The following is a 16,098-nucleotide window of genomic DNA, read 5'->3' on the forward strand; positions in this document are numbered from 1 at the left end:
AGATAAAGATAGTATCTTATTATGGGGTGGAAAACTTAACTCTTAACACATTCGGAATCATTTAAACCAGGGATTTTTGATCTTTTAGATCCCTATAGGACCACCAAATATTTAATCTTGGTGCATCTTAAAGGAGTAGTTCCCTTTAAAAAAAAAAACTTTTGCTGATAATTTACTCACCCCCATGTCATCCAAGATGTCCATGTCTTTCTTTCTTCAGTTGAAAAGAAATTAAGGTTTTTGATGAAAACATTCTAGGATTTTTCTCCATTTAATGCACTTTACTGGTGGTAACCAAACGGTTCAAGGTCCAAATGAGAGTTTCAGTGCAAACTGTTCAAAGGGTTTCAAACGATTCCAAACGATGAATAAGGGTCTTATCAAGCAAAAATATCGCTCATTAAAAGAAATAAAATAAATAACAAAGTTTAAGTTTTATAAGCTCAGATAGTCGCCTTGCTCTGTTCTGTGATGCGTGTTTGTGACTCTCCTGTTTGAACTCGTTCATCAAAATGAACAAATCTTTTTTCGTGTCATTTGGTTCATTCAATAAACGAAATGAACAAATTGACTTGGGAAAAGATTCGTTCATTGTTCTTTAATTCTTTTGAAATTTGGTGCTTTTAAGTTTGGAACTTGGTGCTTTTAAAATTTAAAATTCTATGTATTTTCATGCATTAAGAAGACATTTATGCTGTCATATTAAAAGTATTTTGCTAGTGATTTTTGCTTTTTTTAATGTATAGAAAATAGAATATATTTCAGAATATATAATGCGTAATTATTTTGAAAGTATGTTTCTGTTTCTGTTATTTTTCTACTCACTGTTGTGCTTTATTTATTTAGATTTATTTTAAATCAATGTTTAGCTTATTTTATTCATTTTATTTGGTTTGTATTGTAATTTGATTTATTTTCTTACATGTTTTACACTGTTTTATAGGCATTTCCACGGAGCATCCTCCTGCTTTAAAGCACATCCCTTGTTTTTCTTTAGTTCAAGCATTCATGCTCAATTTCTCCACACAGAGTTGACAGCTAAACCAAAAGCCGGTTGCTTTGAATGGTGCTTACGGGGGAAAAGGCATGCGGTTCACAAGACAAAAGCAGCACACAGATACTTAGTGCACATAATATCTATTGAAGAGGCCTCAAAATAGCTGGAGTGTTGTGAATAACACTGTGAGAGTGTCTGTAACCTATATGTTTTAATCGGTGACAATGTCAGATAATGTTCATTCGGAAAGGAAATTGCATGACGCCAATATCAGACATTGTCCAAAAGTATTATTTTTTTACACAGTGCAGCAGGTACTTGTATACCTCTTGCGCATTGTATGTGTTTACTGCACTATTGTGTGTGTGTGTGTGTGCACCATGTAGGTGTAAAAGTGGGTGCTTAAAAATTAGATATGACCCTGTCTGTTGAAAATAACAATATAGTGTGTTCTCTCTTTTGTCTCTTTTGTCTTTTTTCCCCTCACCCTTAAACCTTTTAGTGATTTTTGCTTTTTTTTTTTTTCACTTTTCCATTTTTCCACCCTCTCTAAAACATTCATCATCGCCCACATGTGTAAATATACACATTCTGGGGAAGTCTGATTTCTAAAAAGTGATTTTCACTGCTAGTTTAAGTCTTGGGACATTCTAGCAAGATCATTTTATTGTTATTTGATTATTAAAAATATAACAAACACAAATATAAAGGCTATAATGTTATAGATTTTTGTAATTCAAACATTATGTTGTATAAATTATAAAAATCTAATTGATTCGCATCTGCAGTATCTTAATTGTGAGGTATTTACGATTATTTTATAGAGATTTTGAGATTTTTTTGGGGGGATGTCTTATTTTTATTTATTCTGACATGTTTTTTCTCATATCCGAATGACAAGAAATCATTACCGAAAATGAACACACCATTATTCTGCATGCTATGCAAAAACATTTATTACAAACTCAAATATAAATTTTACATACATTTTACATTCCAGGTCTCTGATAATCAAAGGCCACCAGGGCATTAAAAGGATAGTCCATCCATAGCTGAAAATTCTGTCATCATTTCCTCACTGTCATGTCATTGCAAACCTGAATGACTTTCTTCTGTGAAACACAAAAATAGATCTTTTGAAAAATATCTCACCAATGCCCTTCAAAATATATTATTTTGTGTTCTGAAAGAGATTCATACAAGTTGGAAATGTAAAAGCATTTGCTTGGAAGTGAGCAAATGCATGACAAAATTTCATTTTTTGGGCGAACTATAGCTTTAAAATGTATAGTTTATTTATTTATTTATTTATTCTCTGATCTGCAGTGGAAAAAAGCAAGGAATTAAACACTGCAGACAATTAGTGAATACATTCCCAGTATAGTCTGATGAAATACTCATAAGACCAACAAAAAGGCTAAACTTAAATCTCTAGTAGAGCTAACGATGTGTTTCTGACACAGAGATTAATGAGTGTGGGCTTGTGTCTATATATAATTAAGACACAACTGCATGCATTAATACTGAAGAGAATAGGTTTGCTGATCAAATCCCAGTGAGAACATTGAGTTATACTGGCAAACATAGAGCAGTACCCACACAATAATCCACACGCTATACACACACATCAATAGGTTAAAACAGTGCTCTTGGCATCTCAGGATACTTTGAAAATCTATTAGTATTGAACAAGTCTCAGTGCAAATATGTGGGACAAAAGGACGATAAACAGAGTATGTGGATGTTTGTGTGAAGATAAGAGTTCCTGACACCACTAATACCCAATCAGAAGACTAATTCAGTCTTTATTCGTCATTATCCAGTCATCTGTTTCCTGAACCACAGTACCTGTGGGTTTTGATGAACCATTGAGAATTAGAAATAGATTGGGATTGGGAATCACTGGCATGGAAGGTGGGCTGCTAATTATATACCAGTGGTAATTAATGTGGGAAAGAGAGGATGAGAGAAGCCCTACAACTGGAGGGGAATGCTAAAGGGACACTCTAAGAGGGATCTAATTACTTCAGATGACATGAGAGGATCATGACCAGTGGGTTACTGATTTTTCTGCATTGGAATGTAATGAATGGCTTTACAGGAGTGTTTTTATGTTGTATATAATCACGCATGCTGTTAAACAAACTTCCTCTCAGGGTCAAAAACAGCAGCTTTGATTTGAAACATGCAGTGCCTAATGATGGGTTGAGCATTACATGTGTCCAGAAAAAAATAAATAAATAAATAATCCCTCAGCAGTGACAGCCAAGGGATGGATCATATTTAGAAATTTCTTTTAATTCCAGTAAAACTTCCATCAAAAATATAAATCATGATCATTCATTTAATAAAATGATTAAATAAATTTAGTAATAAATTATTAAAATAAAAGATGCATAATTAACATAAACACAATTCACATTTTTTATACAAAAATAAAATGCATAAAATATTATAAATTGTAAAAATGTATAATTGACCCGGTCTGATCCCCAAGGCGTCATAAAGGTGACGCTTTTGACATTGCATCTACATCCATTTAGCGTCAATATGAGGCACAGATATATATGGGCCAGAAGGCGCCCTCTAGTGTTCTAACCCTAACACTACCCCAGACCTAAACCTATCCAGAAGGCCATGTGCATCAGATTTAGACGCAATGTCAAAATCGGCACCTATATGACGCCCTGGATGAGAATGCGTTGAAATCATACACGATTTTGCTAAAAAATATGTATATTAAAATAATAAAACTGATGCAGGATCAACATAAAATTCTAAAAAATAAAACACATTTAGAATTAAAATAAATGTAGCATTAACATAAATCATAGTCATACGACAGAAAATGTGTTAATATATTTAAATTACCTATACATTTCTTTTACTTTCTGTCAAAATTTGTCAAAACTAATAGCCAATTAAGTAAAATGAATGCATTAATAAATTAATAATAAAATAACAACAATATATATATATATATATATATGAAGAGTTCAGATGCAAAAGCCTCTAAATGCCATTTGTAATTTTCTTCTTTAATGATGATTTTTATTAAACTTGTATATTTAAGTTCAGTAATTTCACTTAAATAACAATTAATAGGTAATTATCATTGCCATTTAAGTGAAATCACTGAACTTAAATATACAAGCTCGATAAAAATCATCATTAAAGAAGAAAATTTCAAATGGAATTTAGAGGCTTTTGCATCTGAACTCTTCATATATATATATATATATATGTGTGTAGAGTGAACGCTTTTCTACTTGAAACGTCCTGGTTGATGTCGATTGAATGGGAATCACGCTAAGGGAGCCTGTCTTCTTCATACTTACTTTAAGGCGGAGAAGGGACAGGGCTTAGGCCAGGCAAGTCACTGCTGTTCCTACAGGACCACTGGGAAAGCGTTCCCTGTATAAGAAAGGCCCACATGAGGGTGTGCCTTTGAAACCCTGCCCACATGAGGGTAACATGGAGAATACACATATGGACTGGGCGAATTGACGGGTATACTGTCACGAGGTCACGAACTGAAATTGTGCTCCCCTGGAACGGCATTAACGGAACACCGAGCCGGTTCCGGTTGTGCATCTGTCGCCATGGCAGTGGCGGCTGATGATAGATTAGTGTCAGGGGTGGATAATTTACGCGGGGATCTGCGATAGGGCTTTGTAGATGAATGGAGTGTATAAAAGGAGAGGGAAGAGACAGTCAAGCGTGGTGGTCCCACGGGAGAAATCGTTTCTTTGGCAGTGACATAGATTCGCTGAGATTGAGGGTGCAACAGTGATTGTGTGAACACGAGTTGAAAACGTCAAACGCATGGAAAGTGAGTGAATTGTGGAGATCGAGTCAAGACTGAAAAATGCCATCATCATTGAGAGGGAGATAAGTAGTATGACATCGGATCTATGTGAATGTATGCCCTGTACTGAGTTGAATATGAAGTTGTGAAGTGTATTGATCATGAGTGTAACTGTCACTTGAGAGTGTTTGGATTGAGTCATCATTGAAATCCTGATATCTTTCTTCTGAATGTGAGAGAGCACTGAAGACGCTTGTCCCCTGTCTCGTGAGAAGTCATCTGCACCTCTTCGTCCTCTGATGAGAACTGATTCAGCATAACAATGGAAGGATTGATCATTGGGTGAGTGCTGACCTTATTGCACTGAGAGTGAGAGTAGATGCAGTGCCCTAATTGAAGTATCACACAGTATTTGGCTTGAAGTGGTTGCAGTGTGTGGGATTTATATACATATTTAAGTATTCCCCCAGTTCATATTCTTGCCCGCTGTAACTGAAGAAGACCTCAAGTGTTAAATGTGCATGTTTCACCCCTGCATGTGAGAACAATGTGGGCACTTGTATAACTTCTTCTGTCTATTTAGTAGAAGATTCCTCCGCTAATGTTCTTTTGTGTGATGCCTGCCTGAAGGAGAGACACACCCTGGCCACATCGCTGTCTGCTTTACAGCAACACACTCCAGCTGCAAGCCCTCGTCTCCGTATTGAAGAGAAGTCTGCCTGCACTTGTATAACTTGTCCTGTCTATTTAATAGAAGATTCCTCCGCTAATGTCCCCTCGTGGGATGCCCGCCTGAAGGAGAGACACACACTGGCCATATCACTGTCTGCTTTGCAGCAACACACTCCAGCCGTAAGCCCTCGTCGGCGTATTGAAGAGAAGCGTACATGTACTTGTATAACTGTCTCTTAAATAGAGGATTCCTCTGCTAACGTGTGAAGCCCGCCTGAAGGAGAGATATACATTGGATACCTCCCTGTCCGCTGCAGGAAAACTCCCTCTAGCTGTAAGCGTTGATCTTGCCCAAAGAGCATCTGCCACGTATTATGAATTACTTACTTGTCTGTCTTGCAGAAGAATCCCTCACCTGTCTACTCAGCGAAGACCCTCCTCCATTACGAGACTTCGTTCTGCTCCGCTCATTGAGGTGGTATTTGTACCTGGCTACTCACCTATCTGGCGGAGAGTCCCATCCTGGCCAACAGCTCCTGTACTGGCCGCGCCCTGACCGCTCAACGGTCCGAGAAGGTTTGCTGACCTGGACACTCACCTGTCTGTCCAGTGAAGATCCTCCTCCATTACGAGACTCTGTACTGGGCGAATACCCTCCTCCATTATGAGACTCTCTGCCCCACTCATTGAGGAGGTATACATACTTGGCTACTCACCTGTCTGGCGGAAGAGTCCGACCCTGGCCATCAGTTCCTGTACTGGCCGTGCCCTGACCGCTCAACGGTCCGTGAAGGGTTGCTGACCTGGATACTCACCTGTCTGCCCAGCGAAGGTCCTCCTCCCTTACGAGACTCTGCCCTGCTCCACTCATTGAGGAGGTATACGTACCTGCCACTCACCCGTCTGGTGGAAGATTCCCCTCCTATCCATCAGTCTCTGTACCGGTCACATCCTGACTGTTCCATGGTCCGGCTTACCTGATATCCACCTCCCTGTTCAAAGGAAGACTCTCCGAACCACGAGACTCCGTTCCTGTTCTATGCCTCGAGAGGTTCTACTTTCCGGGATACTCACCTGTCTGCTGGACCGGCGGCCGACTTCCTCCCTCTTAGCCGATATGGCTAGCACGAGTTGCCGTGAAGAAGCCTACGCCTTGACCAGGGTCAGAGGTCTGGTTCCCGCACCTGTGGAGGGACACAGGAGCCTCATCAAGACTATTAAATTAATTTTATTCAATAAAACTTGTTAACTTTTAATCTACTGGTCTGTCTGGTCTTTGCGACGTTCATTGAGGTGGTCCTGGGTTTTAGGGGTGGGTGCAATCTGGCTTTGATCCCCCCCCCACACACACAACCTGTGACAGTACAACATATGGAATGTCACTGGGGAGGCTCCAGCCTATAACAGGGGGGAGCAAACTAATCAGTCAATGATGGCAGAAAGCTCTGCCTAGGGAAGACACAGGCTCGCAGCAGGGAGCCATATCGTGCAAGAATACACATATTGGATCACCGTGGGGGTCGCCACATATGGACCCAGCCTAGCACAAGTTCACCAGTGCATACGAGTGGTAGGCCTGGCTTTGGATGCTCCACCACGTCCATTGCTGGAGGGTGTGGAGGAACTCAACAGGCTTCAGTTTAAGAGGGAAATCCACTAGGGTGGACATCCCTACTCCACTAGGGTGGACATCCCTAGACCGACTGCGCGTGATGCTCGTGCCCGTGAATGCGAGGTCAGCAGCAGTGCGGATTTCACTCATGAGCGCACGGTCTAGACTACCCTTGTGGATGTCCATGAGTGTCTTGGCCTGATAGACCTGCAACAATGCCATGGCATGCAAAGAGGAGGCAAGCCAGCAAGCATTGTAAGCTCTGATCGTCAAACCTGACATGAGATCACAGGCCTGCAAGGGGAGACAAGGATCCCCCAGATGCAGCGGCCGTTGGACACAGGCGTGTTGCAACAGACTGCTCCACTAGAGGAATGGCCTCATAACCTTTCAGCATTCCTCCCTCAAGGGTAAAGAGGGGGGAAGAACCACTCAGGCAGTTTTTGGCAGTAAAAAGTTCCATCCACGACCTAGTAAGCTCTCCATGCACTTCGGGAAAGAAGGGCACTGGGGCGGTGGGCTGAGAACCAGCACAGCCCGCCCCGAGGTACCAATCATCCGACCGAGACTGAGCGCGACACGGTGGAGGGTTCCCCGACAGCCTCGGCAGCCCAATTCAGCATTGCTGATCTGGCTCGGGCAACGTTACCCTCCCAGAGGGAAATAAAGCACAGTTGTGCTGTTCACAACTTCTAGTGGGCCTCGAAACACACAAGCAGAACACATTTCTGTGTAAATCGGTCATAACAGAATGTTTGTATTTTTATTCATTTAGGAGACAGCTATCTATATCCAATTACATCACCTTTTCTAATCAAAAGTTTTCAATCGCATCCACATATAAGTATCTGGTAGTCTCTCTTGACTCACATCTTACTAATCGTGACCATGTCCAGCCCGTTCTCATCCTTTAACGTCATATAGAACGCTATATGCAAAAACGACGCTATACTACGCACATGGCACCCTTTATCGTTAATATAACGTGCGAACCCAAGACGTCATAAATCCTTTAGCGTGAATATGACACGCAGACCCTACCCCACACCTAAACTTAGCCCTCACAGCGCGTGTTATATTAACGATGACGGGTGCTATTTGCGTAGTATAGCGCCGTTTTTGCATATAGCGTTCTATATGACGTTAAAGGATGAAAATGCGTTGCCATGTCCAAACCTTAACCAGAAGGTTAAACCAAAAGTTATTTGTTTGTAGTAAATTTACACCGTATTTTTTGCTTTCTGTTTCTAACACATATCTTCATGCCATCATTATGTCCACTCTGTCGTATTGATTGCCTGTTTGCTCACTCACAATAAATGAGAAAATGAGATCCTTGAACCTGTAGCAACACTCTACAATAGAGCCTATAAGATCCACAACAGGCTTCCAGGCTGGACTCACCACTGTATTGCACTATTTTTGTGTGTTGTAGTATATGCAACCCTTGACATTTCAGAAGTATAAAATAAGCCATGGGATAAACTTGTATTATCAAATCTTAAATGGACACACCTCAGCAGCATTGACTGCATTGGTTCCAAAATTCAGCTCAGACTGGAGTGTGGAATGAGACTCACAGACACATCAGGGCTAGTAAGAGACGCATTTGATCTTACTAGGAGTACTCCTAAATTGCACTAAAATATTTTAGCTAGGAGTTGGCTCTTAAAAGTTATTCACAACGCCTTTCAGACTCTTAACGGAAAATGACAACTTCTAAACTAAGAGTGAGTCTTCATTGCTATGGATGACGTCAATTCTCATGCATGAGCTTCCTCGCAATGATCACAGTGATTGGTTGTTAGATGACAGGGCCATCATATGGAACATCTAAATATGTCTGTGTCCTATACAAAATAATAATAGTAATATAATCGAAATGCATATTAAGTTTGTGCAGGCCCCAGTGAAGTGTAAAAAAGGCAGAGAGAGAGAGAGAGAGAAAAGTCGTGAATTCAATTAAATCAAATCAATAGCGTAATACCCTAATGAAAACCGCCACAGTTGCCTAATAATGAAAAACGACACTTGCTTTAACACTTAATGCAAGCCAAAAGAGGCTAGGCCTACTCAGTGACTAGTCGGTGTATGAATGAGTGAGTAAATGGGTGAATGTGAGGCAAAAATGTAAAACGCGCCCATTGGGTCTGTGAAAGCGCTATATAAATGCAGTCCATTTACCATTTAAAGCAAATGTTGCTCCTATTGAAGTAATGTAGTTGAATGTAGTCCAGAACGGAAAAGAAAGCCCAACTGGACCCAGGATTACTGCTGCTGGCCCAGTTGGTGCTGAAAAAAAAGAAACACAATTAAAGGGAAATTCGGCACTGGGATATCAAGCAAAACTAAGCATGAGAATGGGAGAGAATTTGTTTGCAGATCAATGCAGCATTCCCGCTTCTGTCGCGGACCCCGGAGGACTGCGAGAGTTGGTGGTATGTGCTACAATCCTTTGTGAATAGGTCTTAGTGAGTTAGGAGTCCTCTCAACTTCTTTTAAGCTGTCCCAGACTTAGGTGTTACTTTTAGGGCTAACATGCTTTGTGAATTGCTCTTAGTTTAAAAAATGAGGAGTCCTAAAGTTAGGAGTGACACTCCCATTATTTTTAGGTGTTGCTCCTAAATTCGCCAGTTAGGAGCTACTTTCAGCCTAAAAATTCTTTGTGAATACTGCCCCTGAACTACAGTTTAACATCAATAAGATTATAATGTTTGTTCGCCATCTAATGGATCTGTGACTGAGATGGCTTCATGGCTTCCCTCTGATGGTTATTCTCTTGGATTGTGTGTTTGTTGCTGTCTTGTCTAGGAGTTCTGTTGTGTATGATGTATTTATATTCTGCAGAACAGGAACCTGTTGAAATCAGTTAAATGGATGCATCCCCTTACAAAATGATTTCATGATAAATTAAATTAATTTTTCTCATGCTTATTGAATAATTTCCACTATTTTCTTTCAGTTACGAACAACAGAATGTGTGTAGATGGAGCTTGAAGTTTACATGTCACAAGGCTTATCAAAATCTTCCCCCTAAACTAACCCCATCACATGATTCACATTATTCATCTTTAATACCTCCTTTCTTTATGCATGCCTATTTGATGTATCCATTACATTGTCAAAACACTTCACGAGATGCTACTTCACAAATTAGCAAGACGTCTATGACTGCAAATGCTGAAATCTAAATAGGAGACTTTTAGAAACATAAAGGGGATTTGTACATTTCAGCAAACAGAACAAGAGACATATATGGAATTTGAATAAGCCTGAACTCAATTGATTTTCCTTGGGTAATTTCACAATGTGCAGGCATTTGAGACTATCAATCTGTGCATTTTAAATGATCTTGGACTACTTCCCAATCAGTCTCCTCACATTTCTTTTGGAAAACAAGCTATCAAATTTCTAGACAAGACATTGCTTTTGCAACTAATGCATTTCTATTTTTTTTTTCTCTACTAAAAGTTCAAATCTGCAATGTCATGTTGTCCTTATAGGCAATTTCTTTTCTTTTCTTTTTTTTTTTTTTTAAATAGCTTTGATTTTTGCACAAAGCGTATTTGCAAGCACTTACAAAGAGCTTCACACATGAACTAAAAACCTTCGGAAGTCTTTCATTGTGGATTGTGCACAGACAGACTTTACAGACCTTAACTTCATGGGTAGTCTACTTTAATGAACTTTATCTCATTGATTACATTAGCCTCCACCCCACCCCTCAGTGCTATTTACTTTCCTCTTACATCATGATCCCGCTGATCTTCTTCAAATGCTGATTAAAACACTGTGCTCAAGTGAATGCAGACGTTGAAGGGTGACCTTTTAGTCATATAGTATAAGCTGGGCAACACTTGCCAATCAGCCCTCCATAAGAGGCAGTGTAAAGAAGCATTGCCTTTCTGTCATGCTGTCATACTGATTGCTAATGTATGCATGCCGTGATATCACATTCAGCATAAGATAAAGACAACTTTCAGCTGAGGCTTTATCTGAAGACTGGCTTGATAGAAGTGTCTGTTTACTTTGATGTTTTTATCTGAAATTGTGGCAGCATAACACTTTATATTCATATGCAAAGAAAAGAAAAAAAGAAAAAGGGGGTGAGGTTTTAGTTGAGTTGCTTTGTGTTGAAACTCAGTGTTGTAAGTGGTGTGACTTTTCTAAAACACATTCAAAGCTGTTGACAAATCACAACACACACTGATAAAGCCCTCCAACCATGGTCACATTCATCACATTTTTCAGAAGGAGTGGCTTCATAGAGACAGGAAGTTAAGTATTACTGAAAGACTGGGAAAAGAGGTGCTGCAACTATGTGTAATGTGTTTTTTTTTAACATTCACACATAAAACCTATTCTTGTAAACCCAAAAAGAACAGCAAGGCTTTATAAAAGCAGGCACTCAACTGAGATTGCCCTGCTCTCGGTTATTAAAGGTTATTACGGGAAACTGGAAAGTGCAGCCTCCCAATTTTCAGTGCTCATCTTGCTGGATCTGTTTGCTGCTTTTGACACATTTAACCATCAGATCCTCCTGTCAACACTCATGATGAAGGGCATCTCAGGAACTGGACTCCAGTGGTTCAAGTCTTATTTCTCAGGTAGGTCCTTTAGGGTATCTAAGGTGTCGAAGTCATAAAATCGAACTATTGGGGTGCCTCAGGGCTCAGTGCTTCAACCACTTCTGTTCTCCATCGACATGCTATCACTAGGATCTGTCATTCAGAAACATGTTTTTTTCTATCACTACTATGCTGCTCACATCTCAGCCTGCCTGGCAGACATTTCTTGTTGGATTTCTTGAGGTCACAGAACTGCTTGTCCCCTTAGTCACCCCAACATTTCATCACATCTTCTCTATTCAGCTAGGCTCATCAACCATAACTCCTTCCACGGCAACGAGTTGTGATTGATAATCACAAGATCAAACCCTTCAGAGAATGCTACACAACTTCTTGTCCAAGCTCTTGTTCTATCCTGACTGGACAATTGTGATGGTCTCTTGAACTGTCAGACTTCTGTAAATGATCTAGAATGCGGCAGCAAGCGCATGTCACGCCTCTCTTCGTCAATTTGCACTGGTTGCCAATAACCACTCACATCCCATTCAAGGCACTGATGCTTTGAACAACCACTGGCTCTGCACCACTATACCTAAACTCACTACTTCACACCAATGTGCCCACCAGAAGATTGATTTCTGAAAGTGAATGGCGCCTTGTGGTGCCGTCCCAAAAAGGCACAAAATCCCATTCACAGACCTTTTCCTGGACTGTTCCCTGCTGGTGGAATGACCTGCCCAACACAACCCGAGTCTTTCAAGAAACGGCTAAATACTATAACACCTTCTATTCTATTTCTATTTTTTTTTAAACACCTTGCTACGTGTGCTAAACTTACTAGAGTTACATATTGTTGTTCTAACTTCTTTTATTGCTCTCCTCATTTGTAAATCACTTGGACGGAATCATCTGCTAAATGATTAAACGTAAAAGGGCATGATAGGTCCTCTTTAACTGGTTAATCTCTAGAAATATATATCCAAAATAAAATAGTTGTGGTTCATAAACCATGTGGACTACATACATAATTGTGGTCTATTTTGAAAGCAGTTTGTTGTCCAAAATAATAAATAATAATTAATTATATAAATTATTATATTACATATAAACAAAAAGTTGTGTAAATTAATTTACTAAATAAATATTTATGATATAAAATGATGTTCAATGTTAAATAATGCACTTAAGTAATAACAAAATACATAATGAAAGTTTATTTTCATAAAATACTATTTCATATCTGAAGAATGAGCTTGTTTTGTTTTTTTTTAGAAAAGGAATAAAACAACAACAAAAAAAATCGTAATGTAAAGTTGGCTAAAACAAGCCATCTAGATGTTTTAAAGATGTGACCATGGTAATACATCTCTGTGAAAGTAATGGTGAACAGATGACAAATCTAGCACATTTTAAATTGGCATCATCAAAAAAATGTGTGATCTTTCTTATCTTGGTGATGTACAATCTTTCGTTATGATAACTTGCTTGCTGTAAATTATGAGAATTACATGAATCTATGCAGATTTCCATGATAGAAATGCCCATCAGTGACCTAATCGTCCACGTTCTGCTCCCATGCATGTTCATTCATTCTTAATTCATAAAAGTTTCTGAATAAATATCTTTCAGCTAAAAATATAGCTATTTAAATCCATATCATATATTTTTTATAACAAAGGGATTGGTGTGAGTCTATTTGTAATACTAAAGGGATATGAATAGTACAACATTTCTTTCAATGAATTAATAATTTTTTGAATTTAAGCTATATGCATAATGACTTTAATGTTATCCCACAGGTGAGATACACTAACAGAGTATAGTAGCCGAAAATTTGTTTAAAAATTTAAAGCAGCAATGGAATATGCATGAATATCTAAGCACACTAAGCTGCATATTGCAGTCTGTCCAAATGTACAAGATTTCACAGTTTATTATTTATATTGGTATTTCTTTTCTTCAGAAAAGTTATTCTTCCTGTCTGCACTTTCAATACTTTTTGTCTTGTTCCCCCTCCTCTAATACATTGCACATGTGTTTTGCATCTTCAGACATATAACCATATATACTCCTTTTGAAATGATCTGATCTGCCACCATAAGTCAGATCTCATATGTGATTTACTTCACTTTTTTATTTTTTTTAACCCTCCACTGTCGACTTTGAGTGAACACCGACTAGGAGTTATTTTTTGATCAACTGAGGAGTCCGAGTTCAAGAGTTCTAGAGTTCAGCAGCAGCACAGAAAGCCAATCATTCGGACAGGAATTTTGACCTCTAACAGTTCAAAGAGAGAGATAGATAGAGAAATAGGGAAAAGGGATAAAACAAATCATGGGGATTAGAAGTCACCAGGGCAGACGGAGAAAGGGATTCAGCACTTAAAAGTGTGAGCGGAAATATCAGGAAATTTAGAGGTCATCAGGCTTTAGGTGTTTACTGTGATTTACATCAGATGGAAGAAAACTCATCACAGATGAGAAACATAAAGCAAGGACGTTCTAGAAACAGGACAGCTTATGGTATGGAATCTTAGGCAACAGTTTTAACAACAGTTTGGGGTCATTAAGTTTTTTTAATGATTTATTTATTTTTACGTAAATTAATAGGCTACATTTATTCAGCAAGGATCCATTCTGGAAAAGTTTTCTGGTAACTGGTATTTCATGAATTTTCATTCAGACTCCCTACCTTGCATAACATATCCCAATAACGTTGGGGTCTGATGCCATGATTAAAAAAATTAAAACAAGATTAATCTATCCGAAATATTTAATAAACAAACATGCAAGGAGTTTTCTTACGTGCAGCCTAGTCATGGGGTATACGATCTGCTGAGGGACAAACAATCAAAAGAATTTGAAATGTAGCAAACTAAGTCATCATGTAAGATGGCTCCAATCATATATCCATAATAAAGGCTAGAGTCTCTATCGTCATCAATGTCGGCCATCTTGTCACAGGCAAGCTTTCTGGCAGGCTCTGTGGTACCTCATGTAAGATGATTGATCAGCACACAAATACGTGTTGAAATCTTGGTGGTTTTACAAACAGTTTGGTTTCTTACAAACGTTATTAAAGGATTAGTTCACTTTTGAAAAAAAAACTTTTGCTGATAATTTACTCACCCCCATGTCATCCAAGATGTCACCCATGTCTTTCTTTCCTCAGTCGAAAAGAAATTAAGGTTTTTGATGAAAACATTCCAGGATTTTTCTCCATATAATGGACTTCAATGGGAACCAGACAGTCCAAGGTCCAAAAGACAGTTAATAACAGTTTCAGATGCAGCTTCAAATGTCTTTAAATGACACCAGACGATGAATAAGGGTCTTATCATTCGAAACGATCGGTTATTTCAAAACTTATTCCAAAAATGTAACTTTTCTAAGGACAAATGCTAGCCTTGCTCTATGTGAGGAGCGTTTGTAACTAAAAAAAAAAAATGTGTTCCTTTAATTATCAAAGATGAGTTTTTAAAATTATTACTTAAAATTATTGACAATAGGGGGACTTTAATATACAAAGCAAACATACAGGCATATTTCTTTTGCATATATATTGGCCTACTTTACTGTAAATATCTACTTATTTCCCTTATTCCTCTAAATTGTATTGTATTATATTGCATATGCAGGAACTTCGACCTAAACATTTCAGGCCGCGTCCACACTACTGCGTTTTTGTTTAAAAACGGAGACCTTTTGCTATGTTTGCACCTCCCGTCCAGACTAAAACGGGAAAAACGAAGACCTAAAACAGAGAAGTTTAGAAACGCTGCAGCTCCGTTTTGCGTTTTGAATCTCCGGAGGGCATTTTAGTGTGGACGAGACAAAAGGTGTGTTCGACATCGCCAGCGCCTGGATGCAACCGATCGGCGAGAACAGCCGCGTGCAGGCGGGGAGGAGCTGCAAACGGAGACGTGAAGTCGGAAAATTTCTGGTTCCCGTAGCGACGGCTCACGTGGTGTTTGCATGCTTATACCACAGCTGAAGTGAAATAAATGCAACATTTGCCAAATAAACAGATATTTCAGAAACATTTTCCAGTGTTGTAGTACTCTGACTCGTCTCGGACTCGGTCTCGAGACCATATTTTAATGGTCTTGGTCTTGTCATGGACTCGTGTCCATTTGGACTCGGAATTGACTCGTATTCGAACATTTTTTTTTTTTTAGGACTCGGAATTATTCCCGAGTCCACTCGAGTTCAATTAAAAATATTTTTCAGGATTATTAATGTATGTTAATAAAATATTTCTTTAAATTGATTGACAAATTGATTTTCTAGGGCGCAACTGCGCATAACAAATTGTAATAAAATTACTTTTAACACCACCTACTATGTGGCCTTTTTACCCTAAACTGATCATATTTTTTAAACTCTAAGTAAATTCAGTAAAAAAAAAAGGATTTCTCTAAGTAAATAAAAGTAAATTAGGT

Source organism: Pimephales promelas, chromosome 14 (assembly GCF_988280905.1).
Source record: "Pimephales promelas chromosome 14, fPimPro1.hap1.1, whole genome shotgun sequence".
Taxonomy (NCBI): domain Eukaryota; kingdom Metazoa; phylum Chordata; class Actinopteri; order Cypriniformes; family Leuciscidae; genus Pimephales; species Pimephales promelas.